The sequence below is a fragment of the Calidris pugnax genome, unplaced genomic scaffold (assembly GCF_001431845.1).
Source record: "Calidris pugnax isolate Ruff unplaced genomic scaffold, ASM143184v1 scaffold70, whole genome shotgun sequence".
Lineage (NCBI taxonomy): Eukaryota > Metazoa > Chordata > Aves > Charadriiformes > Scolopacidae > Calidris > Calidris pugnax.
Window position 1 is genome coordinate 7,709,830 of NW_015090862.1, and position 12,766 is coordinate 7,722,595.

Consider the following 12,766-nt stretch of genomic DNA (forward strand, 5'->3'; position numbering starts at 1 on the left):
TTAAAAGCACGAAAGATAAAATCAGCTTTGTGTTTGCTTTAAATGCAGACCTGCTCAGCGCAAAGTCCCACGCGCAGTTGCATCACCACAAGGGGAGGTTCACTCAGTTCCAGAAGCTGGGATGAGAAGCCAAGGGTGGAGTGGGGAACATTGCCACCAAAGTGCCCGCACCATGAAACTACACCCACACCAGCCCACTGCAAGAACAGCCCTGCTCTTCACCCCACAGCTTCCCACTGAACCACCACGATGGCGGCAGCAGTACTGACCAGGCTGAGAAGCAGGCTGCTTTGCAGGCCCCCAGTTAAACTTAAGTTCCCCTGAGAGCTCTCCCAAGCCAGGCAGTGAAGCAGAATCTTCAGACTACAGCACCTCCCGGACTCCTTCAAGGGAAGCCTACTCTCCCCTCTTCTTCCATGTGATACAGGTGGCCAGGAAAAAAAAACAAAACAGCATTATGGGAGGTTGATCCTGTTGATGGTACCTCCAAGCTCCACACACCAATGACAGCTTCCCAGAGCACAGCCAGGATCTTCACGTTCTCTGTTCACCACAACCTTTTTTTGTGGATCTAAGGGGACCCACATCTCCTTAATGACTGTTTCAAAAAGGACTCAAGTGGATGTATGTAAAATACCACAGAAACCGTTTCCACCAGACACCAACTAGGAGGCATCTCAACGCCAAGGAAACAGTGCTGGGCTGGTGGAGCAGGGGTTAACCAGCTGCTGTGGCCACTCACCATCCCAAGAAGCGCTGGGTTAAAATACTGCAGAGGCTGCTCAGAGAAGCTGTAGTGCTGGAGGGACAAGGTGGTGCACAACAGGCAAGGACGGGTGTGGGAACTGGGGGGTGCCTGTGGAGAGCAGCCTGCCTTCCAGCCCCTGGCTTGTGAGGAAACTGCATCTGCAATGCAAATTGACCCTGCACAGGCAAGTTATCATCCCAGACAGATCTGAAGGCCTGATCTTCTTTCACTCCTGAAAGGGAAACCGGGATTTCCACCATAGATGTTCATGTGGTAAAAGCACTGCCCAGAAGCCAACTACTAGAGGCAGGGTAAGGCAGCTCTTTCAAATGCAAGTCAACAAAGATTTCTCTGGGAAAAAAATATCCAAAGTCTTGGGGGTCTCCCTGACAATCCCAATGTACCCATCCCTGTTACTGCCTGCCTTTACCAGGACCAACACCCCAGCCACCGACCAGCACCAGAAGGTGTTCTGACGTTGCATATCCCCAGCCAGCTGACTCCAGCTCTGGGGAAGGGAAAGGGCTGCCGCTTTGGAGAGACCGTGGCAAATCGTGCAGGTGACAGGGACAACCACAGGTGGAAGATAACAAAAGATCCTTCTTAAGTGCAGTTTTACGCAGTGCCCTTGGTATTTGATATATAATCCATTTATCAGTATCACAGAAGGTTTATGCTTGTATAATTAACCTAAGCATTAAGGGAATAACTTACCTGGCTCAGAAAACAAACAAAAAGCCCACAAGTGTCCCATCAGACAGCAAACAAACTTTCTGTAGGAAAACATGAGACACAGTCTCTTCACCCAAACAGAAAGACCCATCACACACTGTTGAACATAAATTTCCTGATTTCTACAGCTGCTGTGGCAGGGGGCATGAACGAGCTACTGGAGCGCGTAAGAACTTACTGAACTGGTTTGTTGCTGGGAGAGTGTGAGCAGCTCCACGCTGCAACACGGCCAGACGCCCACTCCCCGAACCACCAGTGGACCCACTGGCTTCTGCTGGAGGCTACACACCACTCCCACAGCTCCCTCAGCCCCAGACGTTCTGCAAGCCCAACTTTGGGCACAGCCAGCCGGGTGGCCTGAAGTCACCACCCAGTGCACGTTCAGTGAGCTCTTCCACTGACACAGCTGAGCCAGTGTCCAATCAGTGGGCAAAAGTGAGTGGTAACATCTTTAACGTGGCCATTCAGCGGCTCTTGGGGGCTCTCTACAGCTTTGCTAACTGGAGGGCTCCAACAGGGGATTATTTTAAGAGGACTTCACGCCTTCACCAGACCTTGCAGGCTCTCACCTCCCCGCCTGCGCTGCCCACGAGGAGCATGGGCAACCTTTGTACCTGCACCAAAGGTGAGCGAAGCTGAAAAGCCCCCCCACCCCCCAGCAAGGTTCTGCACAGCAGCACACCAACCTCCAAGTGGTCAAACACATTAGGTGATAAGAAACGGCAACAGTCACTGAATAATTTATGTGATAAACTATTTCTGGAGCATTTGATCAGCTCTATTGGCTATCATTAGTTTTGCTAAATCAACAGCCCCCATCAGAGCATATGCTCTAGCAAAAACAAGCAGCACCGTGACAGGTTAGGAAAGACATTTACTAAATTAAAAGCACACCTCACTTGCTCCACTGGGCCATAATGCAGTACATACATGGAAATCTAAGCAGCTAAATGCATACTCTTCCTGAAGTGGTTGTCTGAGCATACACAATCTGTCCCTTCAAGGTTTTTCCATTAACATATCCACGTGTACAGCTATAAATCAAAATGAAAGAGAACAGAGCAGGCCAGCAGAAGAGTGAGAGAAGGAAAATACATTGCAGGTTGTTTTGCAAGAGGTGGTGATTAACGACTATCAGTTAAAAGCCGTCACAGACAGAGACATTCTGCACCTCAGCAGCCCGCAACAGAGGGCTCAAAGAGAAACAAGGTGTTTAGCTGCTCTTAACAACAGAAACAAACATGACTTTTTTTTTTCAAGATATGAAATTTGATTTTTTTCAAACATGACATTTTTTTTCCTTGTGAGACCCCACCTGGAGTACTGTGTCCAGCTTTGGAGTCCTCAACACAGGAAGGACATGGACCTGTTGGAACGGGTCCAGCAGAGGGCAATGAGGATAATCAGAGGGATGGAGCACATCCCCTATGAGGACAGGCTGAGAGAGATGGGGTTGTTCAGCCTGGAGAAGAAAAGGTTCTGAGGAGACGTTATAGTGGCCTTTCAATATCTGAAGGGAGCCTACAGGAGAGCTGGAGAGGGACTCTTGTCAGGAAGTGTAGTGACAGGACAAGGGGCAACGGTTTTAAATTGGAAGAGGGGAGATTTAGATTGAATACCAGAAAGAAATTCTTTACAGTGAGGGCGGTGAGGCACTGGAACAGGTTGCCCAGGGAGGTCATGGATGCCCCATCCCTGGAGGTGTTCAAGGCCAGGCTGGATGGGGCTTCGGGCAACCTGGTCTGGTGGGAGGTGTCCCTGCCCATGGCAGGGGGGTTGGAACTAGATGATCTTCAAGGTCTGTTCCAACCCAAACCATTCTATGATTCTATACTAAAATCATTGCTGGGTATGCATTTTGATACAGAATTTACCACAAGCAGAAAGAAGACAACAGTATTGACTTATGTAGAGAAGCTAGAGAACCCAAAGCAAAGCAGGGGAAGGCAGCAGTGAAGCACAGAGAGTGTCTCCTGGTAAGAGGATGGTCCATCAGCTGCCCTGGTACCTCCCTGAGGCCACTCAAAGAGCTGGTGTGGGGCAACAGGCTGCCCACAGCCATCACAGGAACCATCCCTCCACTTCAGAAAGTAGTACCTGGGGTTTGCTGGGAGGAATGTAAATTATAAGGGTTTTAGTAAAAAACATTCCCTGGGGACATCCCTCACTCCTACGAAATCCAAATTGCTTTCTTGCTGCCACCTTTCTCCAGATGGCAGCTGTGAACCATTCTTCTTGTGCCGAGTTGGCAGATTTTCAGAAGGAGAAAGAAAAACTGCCATGAGGCGTTACTGTTGCACAGGTCACAGATTTGATCAGCACTGGGACTTGAGACTTCTCTTGCTAGTGGAAGAGCGTGGTATGCAAGCCCCTATACTTGCACCAAACTCCACAGAAACACGCCTGGAGGATCACCTCGGTAGATCTGGCAGCAAAAAAAAAAAAAAAATAAAATCATTGCTTAACTTGTTTTCCCAATGGTATGTAGCTTTGGCCAAGAGGAATTCCAGCACACGCTGGGATCTTCAGCTCAAAGTACAAATTCCCCTCATATTTGGTATTAATAATAATCAAACTCCCAGCTACCAGCTGCACGCAGAAGGCAATCTCATTTTCTACCTTTGACCAGGCTGAGATACCAGACTGCGCCGGAGCAGCAGATGCTGCTGGTGGGGTGAATGAGCTGGCCGGGGCGCATGACGAGGCAGGAAAGCTGCCAGCTGCCCTTCAGCTGCCAGAGCAGCTCCCTTCTGCACAAACACACTGGCACAACACCCACTCGGTATCTGGCAACAGCAGATTTTACACCGCTCAACACTGCTGTTAAATACAGGAACCATTTTAGGGCACAACAACACAGTCACACATAACAGGTTTAACCAAAGCTGCGTATTTTCCTGCTATGGAAACCGGTCACAAGAACCAAAAAGCTGCCCAAAGACAAGAATTTTAGGTGCTGCTCTCTCCTAATCTGCCCTGTTCCCTTCTGAAACCCTAAAACTGATGAACGGCGACATGGACTAGTTACAACCAGCCCAAAGCAGCAATCTGAGCTTTTCACATCAAAGCTCTGCCAATGCATTATCAAGGGGTCACAGCAGAGCACAAAGATATTTCACCTGCCCCCTCCAAATGACCTCATGCAATGTGCAGCCTTGCTTCATCTTCCCCAAACAGACCCCCCACATACAGAAAACAGACCTTTAAGTTGTAAGGCCTTAAGACACTTTTTTTTTTCCCCAGAAGCAGGAATAATCCAGAAGCCCAAGCAAACGGAAGCTGGCAATAGCTCAGTAGCCCACAACTGAATGACAGACACCACATTTAGAAAAGAGCTCAAAAAGCAGCTATGAAAATTGCAGCTTGTCCTCACCTACTAGAAGTAGACAACATACTGAAGCTGTAGCAAAAGGTGAGCTGAGACCCAGAAAACTTTTAGAAAACTGGCTAAGCACCACAATCATCACTGGGAATTTATGGGTTAAAAATCTGTCAGAAAGCCTTACATGATTTTATCCTATACCAGAGCATGGAGCTCCACCTCCAAGTCTATTTTTCCATGAACCTAAACCCACTGGTGTTTTATGTCGAGTGACCCAAGAACCAAAGCACTCAGTATTATGTACTGCAGAATTCTGCTGTAGGTATTTGCTACTCTACACATCTCAGTAAACATTTTCCTTTCTAAACATTTAAGTAAACTCCTCGTGGGCCAGGCTGGATGGAGCTTTGAGCAATCTGGTCTAGTGGGAGGTGTCCCTCCCCACAGCAGGGGGATGAAACTAGATAATCTTTAAGGTCCCTTTGAACCCAACCCATTCTATAATTCGATTTGCCAGCTCTGCTCCCACCCATCTAACACCAGGCCCTCCAGCTGGTCCTCCCCTGCCATGTCACACCATGGCCCTAAACCCAACCTGAGCCTCAGAGAGGCTTCACACACAGACTGAACCCCAATGCTATCAACAGCCACAGGATCCTTCCCCTAAAGTCTTGGACTGCCCTAAGTCTAGGACTTCCCCTGAAGTCCTAAAAATATCTTGGAGCAGAATAAAAATCGTACCTTGTCTGAAAAACACTCGACAGACCATAACTTACACAACAGCCAAACATTTCCGACGCAGGGGAGCGCAGCCCTGCCTCGCGAGAGCAGAAACACGGGGTGAAAGCTCAGCGCCGAGCTGGAGCCATAAACAAATGACTAATGGGGGAAGACACACACGTGCCGGGCGCGCACGAGACAGCGGGGCACGAACCCAAACCAACCCCCTTTGGGTCAGTCTGCCATGCACCCCGGCACCAGGGGGACAGGCACAGTGCCTGTGTGTACATGTAAAATATTACCTGCTTTTGTCATTGAATCCAAATAATTTTTCAGCCTAAATTGCATTGGTATGTGTTTAAATGGTTTTTTAATGCAAGTTTTCAGTTTATTTTACAGTCTTCTTTGTTACCAGTTTTAAAATACATATATTTATACGGTTTAGAAAGAACCATCTGGAATCACGTCCTGAAAAACACATCCTTCTGGCAGACAACTTGTGTACTTCTGAGTAATTAGTGTGTGTTTATAGAAAGACGGGGCATGCTTGGTTTTTTTTTTTTTATTTGTGAGCCCACTCTTCATTAATTACCACATTTTCCAAAGAGCGAGAAATAACATTCTGCCTCTCTCCAACTCAGCAGCACCAACCCCCTGTGTGGAAGGCCAAAATAGAATATACACTACAAATGATGGAGTTGTGCCATCGTTTCCTCCCCTCGCCCCTTCTCTGCATCTCCTTTGGGTGGTCCTGCAGGGCTCTGCCCCAGGGGGTGGCTTCCTGGGGACAGGCAGAGGAGCTACAAGCACTGCAGATTCAGAGAGACACAGCTTCATCCAACAAAGCCCCTCCACTAGATTAAACACCTGCTAAGAGTTCTGCCATTTCTCTGCTTCCAAAAAAGCAGATTTATTTTTGTTCCCTATCTATCCCATCTATTTCAGACTTCCTTAAATTTTAAAGCTTTTCAGGTTTTTGAAACACCTATACAACCTGATTTAAGAAACATCTAAAAGCCAGACCTCTTCAAGATGAAAAGCCAATTTACCTAAAGTCTCTAATAACTTTTGAAAGCTGTATAGCCTTTTTAAATTTTACTATAGCAGTCTGCTGAAAAAACTCACGTTTGCTCAGAGTTCAGCCCCACAACATGCAATGCATCTGTCTTACACTACTCCCAGAGATCCCCAGCTCAAATGTGACACCTTGTTTTTCTTAACTGTGTCAAAAAGCTTAAACTCCCATTTCGAGCTCCCCGGCAATAGCAGCTGATCCTCCAGCACACCTTGGATGAGGTTGTGTAACAACAAAAACCTGTTTGGCTTAGGAAGGTCCAAAGAGATTTAATAAGGTGTCGTGAAAGGAAGTCAAAAAAGGAGGGGGGAATAAAGACAGGTTCAAAAGGAGTTTATGAAACATGCCTTCAAGTAATTTCTTCCCTTAAAAAAGCTTCCTTCCAGCTTATCTGGGAATTGTTCTTTCTATGCAGCCGAGTGCATTTGGGATGCAAAGGACTGTCACATCCAGTACTGTGTACACAGCTACGAACTGTCCCAAGCGCCAGCACCCTCCACCTCTTCCAATTCTCAGCCTCAATTCTTAACAGCTGTACCAGCTCTTCTACATCTTCTACATCATCTATCCGACAACAGCCCAGCTTTTCTTAGTTACGTGGTGTGGAACCCTTGCAAATAAGTTCAGGAGACAGAAGTCACATTTATAAACACGGCTTTGCACAGCTATGAGACTTATGCAGAGGTGTAAGTATTTCTAATGAACACATTGCAATCGCAATGCATTACACATTTAGATAATTCACATGATGTAAATCCATAATTGCCTTTAACAAATGTCATTGTCACATGTATTAAGGACATTTAAATGACTTGAAAAAGCTCAGATAATCCTGCTTACTCAAAAACTTTGCTGGCTAACTGAAGGGAAAGTTGTCCTAAAATTTAAAAATACAGGAGAAGAGGTCACAAATAACTATGGAAAATGTCAGCCCTGAAGTCTAGTAAAGTGCCAAATTACAAAATGACTCAAGTCTTCAAACTGACAGCGCAGCATTCACAGATTTAGTTTTCCCCAGAATCTATTAACATCATGCTATGGAAGGACAAAATCTTAAGAGAGACAATCACATACATGGTGCTGCCGGCTACACGCCCACAGCTACTCCAGATTTGATGTTTGAGAAAGTCTGAGAGCCAGAATAATCCTATTTAGTTCTGAGAGATCAAACAGGATTTGTAAAGGGTAACATATCCACAGATTAGCGAAATGTTCTCAGTTTAAGTGTGGTCACTTTGCAATCATGTTCAGAAAGGATTTTAATCTGTGGATCTAAAGCAAGTCTTTGACCACGTCCAGAGACATTAGAATTATGTGAAAAATACAGATTCATATAGAAGAATACATGAAAAAACTGGGAATGGTATTCATAAAACACCAATCCTCATCATACAAATTTTGACTCACTTATTGATACAGGAAGGTTCTCCCACAACCATACCTACTACCAACAGGGAACAACACATGAACAGAGCACAGCATCCTTCCTGGCAAAGAAAAGCCCATCAATACTCTTTACCAATCAATTTTTCTAAACAAAGTTTTCTTCAGAAAAAAATATTTAAAGAAACTACCAAAACGCCAGTTGTTTAAGCAAAGTCCAAAGTTTAAGCAAATGCTGGTATTATCTACAATAAATTCACACTGAATCTAAAATGATGCACTGATGTAAGTCTTACAACCCAGTACACAGCTACATGCCTGACCATACCTGCAATTACAGCAATTAACAGTTCTGAAGAGCGTCCCCGGCTCATTGTTGACAAGGTCATTAACAATAGCTTAGATATGAAACTTCCAAGTCTTCACTCTTAATTTTTTGTGCTCTGCCTCTAGAAAAACAGCAGTATCATTCTGCTCACAGCAGAGAAGCCTCCACCCAAGGCAATTGTAAATGAACTGTTTCCAAAAGAAAATGCAGTCCTGACAGATCCTGGGCAAACACAGCTCAGTGTGTTTGTGAGCTGACTGTTTAAAGCATCAAACCACCAACATCATGCGAAGGGCAGGAAGGGACCCTTCTGAAGGAGATTTCTACCACACTCCAGTACAAAAGCAGAAAACCAGCCACCTGCCAGCGGAGATCCTGGGAAAACATTATCTAAATGGTTACAGCAGACACAAACCTCATTATCAACCACACAAGCACCATAAATAACCTAAATAGATGCACAGATGTTACTTCTGTGATAAGAACAGGGGCAGCCAGAGGTTCAGAAAGCTCTGGATCTCATTCAGGCAACATAGGACAACTCCTGCTACCCTTGAATATTCATTCCCCTACCCCGTTTTTCATCCCGTTGCAATTAACTACATTTAAAGTGAGACATGGGTATTTTAATACCCATCAAACCTTTTTATTTATAGCAACACCCTATCCAATACGTCCATAGAGTAAGAGCAGCCAGATCAAGTCAGCTGGATGTCAAAATAAAAATCCATTCTCTATGTATATCCTACTACCCATGACTAAGCACAACTGCACGAGAAGAAAGTGCTCTTGTGTTTAGCTGAAGACACAATCCCATATTGGAATACTTGGGCTCCATGCACAGCAATGTCTTAAGGGTGCTGTGCTTGGTGGGGTGTCTTTTTCCTAAACTGAAGGTTCACCAGGCTCTCAGAAACTGACTGGGCAGAGCTCGCCGCTACCTGTCGTAACGCGGCATTCCTCGCTCTGGGCTGGGATGGACCCCGTTCAAAACCTGCCCATATGGCAGCTGTATTGCCACTTGCTGGCTCGTTCTGTAAATCCTTGGAAAAGTTTCAATACAGACCTGAAATTAATCCTGACAGTGACCAGGCACGTCCTGTGAACGCACGCTTCATTGGGTGCGGAAATGAAGACCAATTTGTCTTGATAACTTTAGAGAACAGCAAGTAACAAAGCCCTCTACTGAAGGTACTTGTCGATCTTTTTTTTTCCCAAGCATGCTTTATTTGCACATCGTACTTAAGAAAAATAAAACTTACTTTCTCAGGAAACCCAATCCCCCTCTCACCCGAAACAAATCAATCTTTTGTTTTTACAGCAACGCCTTGTCACACCGTGACAGGTCAAGGCTGAGATGGTGTTTTCACTGTACCACATGCTTCTTGAATCTTTTACCAACCTACCATAAATACTCACCAGGGACTACAACAGGCTTTACACACCCTCATTAGACAAGCAGACAGATTTTTTTTTTCCTTAAGACAGCTTTCACATCCCAGACTGAATGCCTATAGTTCACTGGGTTAAGGATCCTGTGTGTTTACTCTGGAAGCTGAATGTCTTATCTCTAAAATACTTAAGCTTTGGTTGCCCATCCTTCACCATCAATCCTCCTTAAAAACCTCGAGCCTGTTGAGTCAACTTGCTGACTTGTTCCCCCCCTTTCAATTGATTTCCCTTCATTGTTACATACAGACCACTGCAATGTACATCTTAGGTATATTAGACCATTTATATGTAGCTGGACTGTTACAGAACTTACACACTTTCTTGAATCTATAATTCAAAAGTTTAGCCTTCATCAATTTAATTCTTTTTAAAATTCAGGAGTTTGCTATGGGATTGAGTGTCTTTACTGTAGGTACTGCAAGAGATGGATCTGTATCCGCTGTTCTCCCACCAGGTTGAGCTAAATGTAATTACTCCAACACATGAACACGTCCTGGTCATTTTCAGAAGACTGACATATTTGGGTCAAAATTTGCAGTTCTATGAAACTATGAGCTTTTTACATTAGATGAAGACTGCCTATGTTCAATAAAGCACTCACTGGTTTAAGCTCCAAAAAGAAAAGAAACACCATCTACACCCCAAGGCAATTCATAGAACAACAAACATTTTTAGTCAGTACGGTGACACTCCACTATTTCTGTCCCTGTTATTTAAGCCTCTTGTTTCATCATCAGACATGAAGCTGTAAACGATCACCAGCGCTTCTCAAAATGACAGTAGGTATTTGGCATTTTTTTTCCAGAGGAGGAATATTTTCAGTTCCTCTTCTAATCACTAGAAAAACCTGTACTGAGAGAAACAGCATAGAAATATCAATTCAAAAGACAATTTACTGATCTGACATACATAGTAGCAAGGTGATTATGCAAAAGGGGTACTAACTCCAGTTGTGTTAATGTTAATATAAAGTGAGGTGTCCTCCAAGAAATACGAGAAAGATACCTCTCAGAGTCTACATTAACAGTTTCCCTTAAACCAACACAGATTACCTTGCTTGCAAGAAAGAAGAACCCCCCTAATGTTACGAGGTGTGAGTTTGGAAATACACAAGCTGCCCAGGGTCAACTTTAATTTGAATGTGTAACTGCGATTTTGGCATTTGAGCTTTTGCTGGTTACTTTTGAGAGGAAAAAAACGAGAGGAGAAAAAAAAGCCAAACTCAAAACTAAAGCATGTTTTAGCCACAACACTTTGGCTTGATCCTTCCTTATCTTCTCTGGGACACACTCCTCCCTTCACAAATATAGCGTAGGCCAAGTAGCAGTTTATTTTAAGCTGAAAACCAAGACTGGCAGATAGCAAGCTCACGCAGCTTAAATACGGTTACCCTACTCCATACCCCAACCAAGCACAATGATCTCCCCAACACAAACACCGAGGACAAGCATACACCTGAATGGAAGGGCTGGTACTGCTGTTGCCAAAACCCTAATCTTTATTTCCTTTACATATTGAAAATGAAAGCGCTCCTTCAGTATCCACGTAAGTTTTCCAATAACAGATTTATCACAGAAATCAACAGTGAGCCTTATTGTAAGAACCTGTCCTGTACAGAATGTTTATCATAAATCTTTGCAGTCAATGAAAAAAAAAAAAAAAACCAAAACGAAAAACAACCCAAACCAGAATCCAGAAAACTGCCAAATTACTAGGCTAAGATTAGCACCTCACTTCCAGTCACATTCTAAAGTGAGGTATCTTGCAAAGAACAGGAAAAGCATGAAAAAATAAAAGCATCAGATACAACCTGACTCAGTCATGGGATGTTAGGTAATACTTCCACTATTTTATATGATTTTATTTATCTTCAATTTCCAGTACATAAAGAATACCACATGGATATGATTCCACAACTATCAATAACTGCATGAATGCTACTGCCTCCCAGAAGATTTCAACATAACCCAGAGACATGCAGTTAGGTTTGTTGGTAAACTGGCTCTACCACCTCTCATTTCTTCAAGACTAAGCTTAATGGAAAAAACCCAACCACTTTCTGAAGCTAAGCTTTCACTGTAGCAACTTACTATTTTTTTTTAAGTAGCAGCCCAGTAAACTAAAATTCGAAGATTTTATAGCATAAAAATACCCTTAAGCAAAACCCAAACACATATGAAAAGCCCTCAAGAAACTAAAATTGTGAAAGCTTTTTTTTTTAAAAAGGGGCTTTCTATCAGCAAATTATTTCAGTGTATGTTCACTTAATTTCTAAACTACTTAGCTTATATAATTCCTCAGAATGCCCAGGAGTTTTAAAGCAATGAAAGATACAAGCTAGTAATCAATACCAGTTTGCAGCTTTTCTGCAAGTCTTTCATGTCCAGACAAGTATTAAAAAAACCCAGCTCAAGTCAAAGGGCATCACTAGGCAACAGCAGGTATTAGTCACGTTGCTCCCCAAGGGGCACTTCCAAGCCAAGCCACAAGCTCCGGAGCGCTAGAACAGCCTACCTAAGAGTCACAAGTGTAAGACATTACACTACTCATAGCAAAAATTAAAAGAAAGTTTATCTGAAACAAATCATCTTCTCAATCTTTCCCATGTAGTAACTTCTATAGATTCAACAATGCTCAGAGAGATGATTAGCAGTGCAAAGCTGCTCACGAAGAGCACTCTGCCCAAATGGGCTGACACTGCGGACCCCTGTGCCTACTGCCTGAGAAATAAATACCCATGACTTCATAGGAAAGTCACCACCTCATGTTTAACACGTTCCTCAGGCTGCAGCTTCGTATCAGAGCTGAGGGACAACTTGGTGCCATACACAGGATCTGTCCTGCTCCACCTCTGCTGCCCCTCGCACCACCTCAAGGCTCAGCTGACTTTTCCACGCGCCAGTTCAGGCAGCCACACAAGCAGAAAACTCTTCACTGTGTCCTGTAGGGTCAGGGCAAGTATTCAGACGACAGACAAGTTCAGGTTTACCTCTGCCAAAGAGATCA